General features: G+C 37.4%; 1 long non-coding RNA gene across 3 annotated transcripts in view; it reads right to left on the bottom strand.

Annotated features, from left to right (window-relative positions):
- LOC139084008 (uncharacterized) overlaps positions 1–13,370 on the bottom strand; it is a 92,227-nt gene that overhangs the window by 42,212 nt on the left and 36,645 nt on the right. The gene's annotated exons all lie outside the window — the stretch shown is intronic.

Genomic DNA, 13,370 nt, shown 5'->3' with positions numbered 1-13,370 from the left:
TTTTTCTTATAAACAGCCTATAATAGGTGTTTCTTAAATTCTACCTGAAAAATCTTTGCCACTTAACTGGAGCAGTTAATTCAAAGTACGAGAAAAGCAAAAAAGGAAATCAACACTTATTGAGCATGTAGGGCTGGACTCAGTGCTATTCATCTATTTTATTTTTAATTCTCACAACAACCCTGTGAGGGAGACCCAATCTCTACTCTGCGAGCGAGGAACCCAATGTTCTGTAACATGCCAGTGGTCACCCAGTGTTGGATGACAAGGCTCCTGTCTTTCTTACTATCAAGCCCGTATTCTTTCTGCCCCACCACACAGGATTCTCTCACTCTCAAGAAATCTTATATAATGAGGATTATCTGCCTAAAGTTTGACTTAAGTTAAATAAATCATTTGTTCTGTATGTATGTAGGTGTAAGCGTAGTATTACGTAAATCCATAATGAACTTTTCCAGAAGAACAGAAAAGCTTAAGAAAATAACAGTTTAACTCTCTCCCACAATTTGGTCTGAACAAAGATCATGAGAGAAATGGCGATCTCCCAACAGAACACATTTGAGAAGGTTGCGGGTTGGATCCTTGAGTCTGGTGTTCCAACTCTAGGTACCTTTAGAGTAACGTAATGCAGCTCTTGCCAAAGCACACAGTGAAGTATTTTAATAAGAGAGTGAGTGCAGGTTTAAAACTCAAGCAACCTGTGGAAGGGTATTTTAATTTTCTGTCATCCACAAGTGCCTGTAATTAATGCTGCTTATATGCAGTTGGCATATTTATGACCTCAGTTTCCTTCTTATACGCACCCTTCACTTTTTTCTATCTATTAATAGTGCTCAGAGCCCAGGGAGCAAGTGACTGCAAGTCAGCGGAAGCTGAAAAAATTGTCTAAGAAGACATTCATACGAGAATGGTTTCCAAAAAGCAGTAATTACTTCTGCCACATTCTTTGAGCTGACTTAAATCTAATTTAGGAAATTCTTCATTAGTTTAAAAATATTCTGCTTCTTCCCTGAAGGAATTATTTTTTATTTATTTATTTTTTTTCAAGTGGAGGGTCCCTCAATAACGACTTTAAATGGTAGATGCTTGGGATCCCCATGCAATGGTAGAACATGGGATTCCCATGGGGGTGGAGGGCAGCAACTGGTTGAAGATGAGCTCAGAATTAAAAATTAGGAATTACATGAGAACTGACATGCCATATGAAACATTCCAAAGGTATGTTTAACCTAAGTATGTACAAAATAATTAAAGACTATTATTACAAAGAAATAAAGACCACAATAAAATTATAGGATATTGTGAAATAAAGATTAGATATGGAAACAAGTAGAACTTCTAAAGACAATATTGATACTTAAATTAAATTTCTTATGGATTTGTTATAAAGATTAGGTAATATTGAAGGCAGAAATAGTGAAGTGAAAGATAGATATGAATTGCCCAGAATTGGTACGAGATAAAAATGTATGTAAAGAGAACAATAAATGTGTGGGAAATATGAGAGGGAGGTTGAGAGAAATTGAGGAAAAGATGTGATGATTCAATATGCATCTCGTACAAGTTCTTCAACAAGTGAATAAATAGAATTGGGCAGAATTAATATTCAAACAGATAATGATTAAGAATATTTAATAACTAATGAGAAACATAATCCTTATATTGACAAATCACATCAGGTCTGAACTAGGGCAAATACAAATACATCCCCACATAGACATATTGTCATGAAACTGCAGAACACCAAATTCAAAGAGAACATCTTAGAAGCAATCAGAGAGAAAAACCAGATTATCTAAAAAGGAATAGTAATTAGATTTTTCAGCAGCAGGAATAGAAGTCAGAAGGCAATGGAATAATATCCTCAATAAAATGAGAGATTAAGAAGTCTCTGTCAAAATTGCTAAATCAATCCAACAAAAAATTATTACGGATGTAAAATATTTCAATAAATCCAAAATCTGTTTCTTCAAAAAGACTCAATAAAATAGATAAACCTTTGGCAGAGTTGTACCAGTAGCAGTAGTAGAACAAGAACAAGAATGAGCGGAAAAGGTGCACGTATGCAATTATACGAACTAAAAAGCCATTGGTAAAATATAATTAAAAATAAAAGAATTAGAAAATTTAAGGCAAGTTTTCAGAAAATTATCAAGATTGACTCCAGAAAGAGATCACAAATCCAAATGGATCTCTAAATTATTAAACTCAATCAGTAGTCGGAAGTCCGCTCACAAAAAAGTTATGAGCCCAGACGGTTACAGAGGTGAGTTTTAGCAAACTTTCAAATAACTAGTAGTACTACCTCATACTTCACACTTTGTACTGTTATGAAGACTAGAATGGAAACAAAACAAAGAAAATTTCAATTCACTTTTTAAACTTGCATACACTTGATAGTAAACTGAAAAGTGTAAGAAAAAAATGATAAGCCAATTTTATGTATAAGATAACGCCTAATCCTAGTAGGTGTGTATAAAAAAATACATCATTCTTAACGATGAAACTTCCAAAGTCCCTTTAGAGGCAGTAACCAAAATGATGACTGTTTTCCTGTTTCTTCCAAAGTTGTAATGGTGATCCTACCTAGTGCAATAGGAGAAAAGAAGAAAGAAATAGGAGGTAAAATGATTGGAAAACAAGAAATAAAATGAGTATTCCCAGGTGAGAAGATGCTTTACATGAAAAAATTCCAAAAGAAAATCAGAACTCTCTTAGAAATAAAAAGATAAATCATCAAGATTGCTGGCCAATAAATTAATAGAAAAGAAAAATCAGTAGCTTTCCCATAAACTAACAATAACGAATAAGATTATACAGATGATAGATAGATAGATAGATAATCTCTTCACAATAGCCTCAAAACTATATTACTTTAAGAATTGTCTATCAATATAATATAAGATTTAATGGAGCCAATTGTAAAATTTTATTTAAAAGCATAAAATAAGATCAAAGTAAGTGAGGAGGTATTCCATGCATGTGGATGAAATGATTCAATATTCTAAACAGGTACATTTTTCCTAAGTAAATCTATAAATTCAATGCTATTCCAGTCAAATTCCAATAAAATTTTTGAAAAACTGATCACATATTTACATCGAAAGTAATGAACCTGGAAAAGTCAAGTCCAATTAGAGGCAGCAAGGCAATGGGAATCACTCCATCAGTCTATAAGATACCAAGATGACTTACAAAGCTAGTTAAAACTTTAAACCTGGGAGGTAGTGGGACAAGGATAGACAAAGACAGAAATGCAGTAAAATAGAGAATACATGAATAGAATACACACGAGCACATTTAGACTGAACGCTTTTCTATTAAAATCAGATAAAAGCAAAAATCTTCTCTTGCCACTTCTGTTCAGCATTGTCCTGGACATCTTAGCCAGTGCCAACAATAAGGGGAAAAAAGAAAAAAGGAAGAGAGCAAGGGAGGGAAGGAGAAATTAAAGGCATCCAGAGCTGGAGCAGGGGGCCAAGGGGAATGAAGTATAACTGTGTTTAATGCAGATAAGATTATTCTACATATAGAAAATATTGAGATTTTTAAAAAAGTACAAGAACTCATAAATGGGTTCAACAAAGTTGTAGGATACAAGATCAATATACACATATTGTTTGTATTTCTATATATAATAATGAGCAACCTGAAAATGAAATTAGAAAACAATTTCATTTACAATAACATCAAAAAGAACAAAATACTTAGGAATAAATTTGACAAAGGAAGTGTAAGACTTGCACTGAAAACTAGAAAACATTGCTGACAGAAATTAAAGAAGATCTAAGTAAATAAAAGACATTCCATGTTCTTGGATTAGAAGACAATATCACTGAGAAAAATAATTCTCTAAATTGATCTATAGATTCACCATAACACCAATTAAAATCCCAGCTGGAATATCTTAGGAATTGACAAACTGGTCCTAAAATTTATATGGGAATACCAATGGCCCTGAACAGCCATAACAATTTCAAAAACAATGAACAAAGATGGAGGATTCTACCCAATTTTAAAACTTATTATAAAACTACAGTAATCAAGATAGTGTGGTTCTGGGGCTGGCCCCATGGCCAAGTGGTTAAGTTTGCGCGCTCCACTGCAGGCGGCCCAGTGTTTTGTTGGTTCGAATCCTGGGTGCGGACATGGCACTGCTCATCAAACCATGCTGAGGCAGCATCCCACATGCCACAACTAGAAGGACCCACAACGAAGAATATACAACTATGTATGGGGGGCTTTGGGGAGAAAAAGGAAAAAATAAAAATTCTTAAAAAAAAAAAAAAGATAGTGTGGTTCTGGCATAAGGTTAGGATAGATCTATGGAACAGAATTGAGAATACAAACATTAACCCTTACATTTACAATCAACTGATGTTCAACAAAAGTGCCAAGTAAATTCAATGGGGGAAATTCTGCTGAGACAATAGGCTATCTATGTGAAATAGGATGAATTTAGAACCTGATATCACACACAAAACTTACCTCAAAATGGATCATACATGTAAATGTAAGAGCTAAAACTACACAACTTCTAGGAGAAAACACAGGAGAAAATCATTGATTAGGCAAAGAGTTCTCATGTAGGAAAGCAACAGCAAAAACCACAAAAAGAAAACATATATATTGGACTACAATAATACTTCACACCCACTAGAATGTCTGTTACCAAACCTCTTAATTCTCAAGTTCGTGTGCCCAATGCACAGTAAGCCAAACACTGAGACATCAGTGTTTGGAGATGGAGAAAGTTTTATTCAAACTGGCCAAGACAGCAGTTGGGAGCACGGGTTCTCTCAAAGTTAACAAGAGAAGAAAGCAGGGAGTTTTATAGAACAAAGGGATGTGGCAGGAGGAGTTCCAGAGAAACGAAGGGGTGATCTGTGTTTCTTTCACTCCTGATAAGCCCCTGGGCAATCTGACTTCTGGGAAGCTCATAAATCCTTGTGACCCTTGAGTCATCCCTCAGGTTATTCAGGAAAATAGCAAATTGACAAGATTGACTTCTTTGCATAACAAGGTCAAAAGGTAACTTATTGAATATTTACAGTAACCCTTAGGTACCCAGGTTCATGTCTATCATCAAAAACAGCATACAGCGTTAGTGAGAATGTGGAGAAAATGGAACTCTCATATGTTACTGGTGGGAGTGTAAAAATGGTACAGCCAGCTTGACAACAGTTAGCCAGTTTCTTGGAAAGTTAAACGTAAACTTACTGAATTAGTCTGCTAGGGCTGCCATAAAAAAACACACACCCACAGACTGGGAAGTTTAAATGACAAAAATATATTTTCGCATGGTTTCCTAGGCCAGAAGTCCAAGATCAAGGCATGGGCAGGTTTGGTTTCTCCTGATGCCTTTCCCCTTGACTTGCAGATGGCAGCACTCTTGCGTGCCCTGGCATGGCCTTTCCAATGTCCTGGAGCATTCCTGGTAACTCCTCTTCTTAGAAGAACACCAGTCCTATTGGTGTAGGGCCCCACCCTTATTACCTCATTTAACCTTGGTTGCTTCTTTAAAGGCCCTATCTCCAAATATGGTCACATGTAAATTTGGAGGGAACACAATTCAATGCATAACATTTACCATACAATCTTGGGATTCCACTCAGACTTATCTACCCAAAAGGACTGAAAATATGTTTACACAAAGACTTGTATGCAAATGTTCACCACAGCATCACTCGTAATGGCCATAAACATGAGACAATTTTAACGTGCATGAACTGGTGACTGGATAAACAAAATGTGACCTATCCATCCAATGGAGTAATGCTCAGCAAGAAAAAGGAAGCAACTACTGACACTGCCCCTATATGGAGGAACCTCAAGAACATTATGCTGAGTTAAAGCAGTGAGACACAACAGACTACACTTGGCGTGATTACATTCACGTGAGATGTCCAGAAAAGACAAAGCTAGAGGGATGAAAAAACAAATCAATGGTGGCGGCCTGAGGCTGGGTATAGAACTGAAGAGTAAACTGCAAAGTGTACCAGGGAAATCTGGGGGGTGATAGAAATGTTCTAAAACTGGATTATGGTGATGGTTGCACAACTCCGTAAACGTACTGACCATCATTGAATTTTATGCTCACAGTGAAGGAATTTTATGTTATGTAAATTATACCTCAAAAATCTATGGGGGGAAAACACTTTTCAGGAAAGAAATAGTGTAGGGATTTATGACAGAGCAGGCCCATGAATCTTAGCGCTTTCTCCTTTCCCATAGGTCACATTCCTTTATGGAAATGACATGTTTCTTTTATAAGTATTTCTGGTCATTGAAAAGAACAGAACTTTGAAATGACCTATTGATCATGAAAGCTTGATTCTCAGGAGAAGTCAAACATTGTCAGAGGTGACTTTCTATCAAGGAAGCATTTCGTATCTGGAATCTTTTTTCAGCACCATTGGTTTTGATTCAAGACCACAAAGCTAATTTCTGTCAAAACTTTAAAAGGATATTGTTAAGCATTATTATTTTTTTTCCCACAGCCAGTTAGGAGCAAAATACAACATACAGTTCTCACTTTTATTAAAGATAAAGGCCACACTAGAAATCATATTATAGGTAAGATGTCAATTAGTTTTAAATTGTATGTTGATAATTCCATTCATTTATGAATTTTTCTTCCAGACTTTTCCCCCATGGGAAAAACAATAAGCGAGGGGCTGTTCTTTGTTCTTTGACTGATATTCTCATTTCAATTAGAACTTTTCAAGCAACTGTGGAAATGTTAATGTCACTATGCTGCTTTCTCAAAGCCCGAAGGCTGCACAAGCCTTTGGACCTGGCACCACTTCCCAAGCCAAAAGTCATTTCCAGCTTTGTGCTAGGAACTTAATTGTACTTTTTGATTTGTATTCTGCCACTTAGAATTTCATAATTTTGGATATACTTTTGCATCTAAAGCCAGTTTGTGTCTTAGGCCAAACCCTGAACTGAATTAACTTACCATAAACTCGGTGACCCCGGAGCTATATCAAACCATAACACCAGTGCCCAGTTTGCATAAATCAAAGTAGGGCATGCAGCAAGAATGCCTTTTTGTGTCAGCTAATAAGGCATTATTTTCTGAAGTCGAAACCTCCTAGCGGACAGACATTTTTAATCACTGCATTTTTATACTCAAGCTTTCAAAGTTCAAATTATAATTGCCACAGGACAGCCAGAGGAATCAGATCTTTTTGTTTTTTAATTTCTCTGAATTGCAAGGGAAAAGATTTAGATGGCAAGTGATAGAGAAAATTGAAAAACAAAAACACTAATTCAAAGCTGTATGGTATAACTTGAACAGACCAAACTTGGGCCCAGAGCGATCTGCGTTTAGCTTCAGCGTTGTTTCTCATCGACTCCATCAAATTATTTTCAATCTTTAATTTTAGTTTCTCCATTGATAGAAAGGTGGAAAAACACCTACTTCTCAGGAGGACTGAGTGAGATATAAGAGGGAGAGCTTAACCTGAGAAATTTGACTGTAAAGTCCCTAAAACTACAAGAGAAGTTTTGTATACGGAGTGCTCATGGTTTTCATCAGTTCTCAGAGTTTGTGTGCCCAAGAATCACTAAGGGGCTGGTCCAGTGGCATAGCAGTTAAGTTCACGCGCTCCACTTCAGTAGCCCAGGGTTTGTGGATTCAGATCCCAGGTGTGGACCTATGCACTGCTTATCAAGCCATGCTGTGGCAGGCATCATACATACAAACTAGAGGAAGATGGGCACAGATGTTAGCTCAGGGCCTATCTTCCTCAGCAAAAAGAGGAAGATTGGTGGCAGATGTGGTTAGCTCAGGGCTAATCTTCCTCAAAAGAAAAAAAAAACAAGAATCACTGAGATGGGATACATACGTATTTGGTAAATGTAAATTTGATGATAACTTTTAAGAATGTGTTTATGACGTCAATAACCTCTTTTCTCCATTCTGGAACAAATGATTAGATTAAAGTGCCAACGAGAAGAAGATTCCATTTTGAAGATTCTTTTATACTACCTGTGTAGATGCACTCAACAGACAATGAGAGGCAGTACAAATTGGTGGTCAAGAACGTGGCCTTTGGCTCAGAGCTGGCTAGTGAATGCAGTAAATGTAGTTTACCGTGTTTGACCTTGGACAAGTCATTTAACCCATATGTGATTCAGTTTCCTCATCTGTAAAATGGTGGCAATAATAATAGCCACCTCAAAGGGTTATTTGGAGCAAGAATATAGTTTTGAGGCCAGTGCTTATCTCACGGTAAGCACTGAGAATAGAGAAATAAATCATCTGAGCCCTGCCCTCTTGGCACTCAGCCTAATAAAGCCTTATTTCAAAGATCTAGCCCAGGAGCTCCCCAACTCCCATTGTGATTTGCTATGCTGGCCATTGGTCTTTGCTACAGTTGATGCTGACTAGATGTGGAAATGTGAGATATCTTAGCCTCTCAATTTTTCCTAAAAGATAATGCTATTTCTTCTACATAAGTAGCTTCTGCTCCTGTATTCACTTATTGCCTCACAAATTTTTGCATAATTTGATTAACATTTGAGCATGTTAGCAAATCAGTTGAATAATTTCACACAGAATCGACTTTACTCTATTAGATAATAATAATTATCAACATTTATTGAATAATTACCATGTGTCAGACTTACTCTAGAAAATTTATATACATGAGTTTGCTCAATCCTTGCAACAATTCTTTAAGATAGATATTGTCATACCCATTTTACAGAAGAGGAAACTGAGCTAAGCTAGGTTAAGTCACTTATAGAGTAGCAATTATTTACTGGAGCCAAGGTTCAAAGTCAAGTTGATTTCTTAATTACTTAAGATGGTAGTTTTATTTTACGTTCTATAATTTGAGAGATACCTTACAAAGTCTATTCCCATCATAGAATATTGCCTTTAGAAATTCAAACTTTATTTTTATAAATGCCAGTATTCCTGATAAAAGTAACATATTAAGTCACTAGCAAGATATACTGGTCTGAGGTCTGCAGAGAAGCAGAACTAAAAGGATGGAGATATATATATATACCTATCTCCACATACACACATGTATACATGTACATATACCTATGCGTGTATGTAATATTTGTATATATATGCATACATACATGTATATATGCATATATATGTTAAGCATGTAGGTATATGTGTGCGCATGTGTGTGTGTATACATATATATAAAGAGATTTATTATAAGGAATTGGCTCATGTGATTACACAGGCTAAGTTCCAAGATCTGCCCTTTGCAAACTGGAGACCCAGGAGAGGTGTTGGCATAGTTCCAATCTAGCGCAAAGGCTTGAGACCCAGGGGGGCCAATGGTGTAAGTTCCAGTCTGAGTGCAGGAGAAGACCAGTGTCCCATCTTGAAAACAGGCAGAGAGAGAAGTCTCCCTTACTCCTCCTGTCTTTTCCATTCAGCCCCCTGAAGGATTGGACGAGGCCCCCTCGCACTGGGGAGGGCCGTCTGCTTTACTCAATCTACTGATTCAATGTTAACCTCATCCAGACATGCCCTCACAGACACACTCAGAAGAATGTTTGGCCAAATCTCTAGACACCTGGCAGACCAGTCAGGTCGGCATATAAAATTAGCCATCACACAGGATATTGTGAAGCCGCTATCCCTGGAGGCAAAATACACATTCTTATCATAATTTAGGAGTCATTAGTGAAATATTTTATTTCCAGTATTTTGCCTGATAGAACCCACGATTAAAACACATATTCCCTATGTTAGGCTCTTCCATGTTGACTAAAGCTGTTGGTATCCAGTACATAAATTTGTTTTTCCTATTGTTTTCCTCTCTTTTAATTTCAAATTATTCTCCTTATAGAGTTTCATTTGGTTCTTTTGGTCTAACACATTATTTGACCTGCTCTCTAAAGTTGCATTAGTATTTGTCTGTGGTTTCTCAGAATTCTTGCAAGTTGTTCTGCAATTTTCTTAAAACCTTTAACCTATTGATCTATAAAGATGTTCTCAAAAAAGTACACAATTTATGCTTTTATGCACTGAATTAAGTCAAAGTGAGTAAGGTTGTAGAATTTTAAAACTCGTTTCCAATGAGATTAAGTAAATAAATACTCAGAAACCCACACAATTGTTACGGTGCTGACTACATGCCTGTTAATATTTATAGGTCAAACTATATGAAATTTCCAAGATTTGCCTGTTTGCATGTGTAAAACATTATCACTTTCATCTGGTTCAACCTAATAGATTTAGAACTCGTTTTTCAGGGTCTTTGTTCTTACTAATACTTTTGTACAAAATATCCTTTTTCAGGCTATTTTTCATAATTGACTCTTTCTTATCCTTGAGTTCTTAGCTCAAATTTCCCTTCTTTGTTGAGGCCTTCCTAGACCATCCAATGTAAAAGCACCAAACCGTCACCCCCAGTGAAGTTCATACTCCATACTGTGTACTTCTCTACACTCACCAGTATCTGATTGGCCGATTTGTTTACTTATTAAAACCGGCTCTCTCTAAAAGAGAGCACTTAGTACCTGGTATATAGTAGTTATATGGTGGACATTGAATAAATAAATGAGCTAATAAATTAGTGCTTATGCTTTTGTTGCCTGAAAAGATCATGTGAAAACCGTTTGGGATACATTCTAAGTATTTTATTGACTAAAATAAGTTTTCAAAACTTTTTTTTGGTGATAGGAGGGAATAAAGATGTTGAAAACCCACAGGCCCCCAAGATAAAGGGGCTTTTAGGTAAAACTGTGGTGAGGGGTGTGAGAGAGAGAGAAGAGGATGACAAAGATAGATACTGCTGGGAGAGAATTCTCCACGGGCCTCTCTTAGTTTTGCACATTTTGCAAGCAAAGGCACTGGTTGCTCTAGTTTCATATTTTTTTTCAAGGATGTTTGTATAGCAAATGGCCTTGGAAAATAGAGATGGTGTGTCCATTCAGAGTAAAGAGCAGGTTTGATAACTGCCCAGTGTTTGAAGGGTGTCTGTTTCTCAGGCAAAGATCACAGAACATCTGGAATGCTCAGTCAGAATATCTGGATATGAAATCTGGTTCTGCCACTGATTAGTAAGGTATTTCACCTACTTTGAGTTCAGATTTCTGATTTTGTAAAATAGTTTTAATAAAACATGCCTGAAGAACGGTTCTGAGGAGTAAACAAGATGACAACAACCTGTACCACGACAGGCAATCTTAGGTGCTCACCTCCCATCTATTTCGGTCTCCTTCTTCTCTGCCTTCCTTCATTCCTTGAGCTGTCTTTAGAAAATCAAAATACCCACATTTCCTTGGAAGATCTCAACCCATGTCAAAGTATAAAGAAACTGACATTCATGAAATTTATCCAAATATAATGAGCTTAAAAATTTCTGGACAAAAATACAAACATAAACACAAAGTAGATATCATAGAGGCCTAGAAAATCATAGTCAAACTTCTCTGTCACAAGGTCTGCCTTTCACCCAGATAGCTTAGTCTCCCTTGTCAAATATCTACAGGGCACTCACCCAGTGGGTGTATTGAGAGAGAAGAGGATGAGTCAGTGTGAAATGAATTCAGCTCAAATAACAGAAAACCCAACAAACAGTGGCTTAACAAAGTAAAGGATTTACGTGGCTCATGCAAAAGAAAGCCCAAGGGCAGCTAGTTTAAGTGTAACGATGCCATCAAAGATCTTTCTAATCTTCCATCCTTAACATGAAAGCTTTCAGCCTCAGCTTGTCTCTTCTCACTAACATCAGGTGAGCCACATTAACAGCACCCATTAAATTGGTAACTCTTGAACTCTCCCTCCAAAGTTCTTTTAAATTTCCTTAACAGCACTTACTGACCAAATACCTCATGTCCAGTTGGTATTTAGCCTGAGAGGAATTCTGCCCAATTGGGCTGCATTTCAGGCCCAGAATGCTGACAGCTGCCTCCAGCCTTGAGCAGCTTCTTCTCTACCAGAGTGGCCCGGGTGTCCCATGGTGACATTTCTCATACCCCACTATGGGGCAAGGATCAAGCACAAAGCTCTTTCCTGTTCACTTGCCCTTCCCGGTCGAGTGCTTATTAGGTTACTTTACTCCACTGACTAACACGTTTGTTACGCTGAAATTCAACAGATCATTGCAACTGATCTCAGCTCAGGTCATCACCCCTCTTCTTTCTCAGAGAACACCAAGAATAGTTTGCCCTATTCCAGAATCACAGTTACCATGGAACGAATGACAAGTGATCCTATCCCCTTGGCACAGATTACACTAGATGGGAACATGTCAGCCCTTAAAGTTGGGCTCCCAGAGGGGAGTGGGTAACAGGAGAAGCACAGTGAGAGCAATTTCCTCAGCCTCAGAATTAGGCAACTGCTTACACTTCAAAAAGATGTAATTCTTTTTTAGAAAACAAGAGTGCTCTGCCTAAGCAGTCCAGGGTAGCTGCATCAGCTTCACAGAATCGAGAATCTAAATCTTTCCATCTTTCTGTGCCACCATCATAACTCATTTCTTGTGAGAAGGATCTGCCTTCCCAGAAATCCCCAGCTAATTTCCACGGATATCTCTTTGGTAAGAACAGTGTCACACAGTCACATGGAGTTGCAAGACAATCTGGGGAATAAAATATTTTAGGAGCCAAATCTGGCTTCTGCTAATAAGGAAGAAGGAGAGAATGAATACCGGGTAAATAACGAGCAGCATCTGCCAAGCGATAAACTAGGAAGTGGAGACTATGCTAGCTTTTATAAATTACATCTGCCTCCATTTATTAATTATTGCCACATTTTGAATTATTTTCTATTGGATGCAATGAATGGACTTTAAGTCCTATGCAAGTTTCAATGTTGAGACGAAAGCCCCATCTCTCTGCCACTTTATTCTGATCATTTCCCTCATACCCCAAACTCTCCATTCCTCACCACTGGGTCCCATGCCATTATGTCCAAGTCTTCAGTCACTACCCACTGAAATCCAGAACAGTCAAAACCAGAGGGAAACCAGTTAAAACCGGAATTCCCAGAAAATTCACCTGTAGGTGATTAGCGAAAGCAATCTGAAAAAGTAAGATATTTCACTGCCTGCCACATAGCGTTTCTCTAGCCCCAGCCCCTGTAAAAATAAAATAGCTTTAATGGAAGCCAACTCATTACCCCATAAAATTACTACAACACATGTGCTTGAAAATGTAAGACAGATATTCTTCACTTGGCATTCCATAGTGAACCACAGAAATGTTCTCCAAGAAATGATTTCATTTTGTTGGTTTTATATTTAAAGTCACATTTTTGGCAGACAATCCCGAAGACAAAATATTGAGAGCAAACCGGCCTACGGGATAGAACTCAGACTTCTGGCTGCTCGCCCTCATTTGTGTGAACAGCTTACCTGCCCTGTGTACCTGACACAATGAGC

The sequence above is a fragment of the Equus przewalskii genome, chromosome 6 (genome assembly GCF_037783145.1).
Source record: "Equus przewalskii isolate Varuska chromosome 6, EquPr2, whole genome shotgun sequence".
Lineage (NCBI taxonomy): Eukaryota > Metazoa > Chordata > Mammalia > Perissodactyla > Equidae > Equus > Equus przewalskii.
This window is presented reverse-complemented; position numbering and strand designations above follow the sequence as displayed.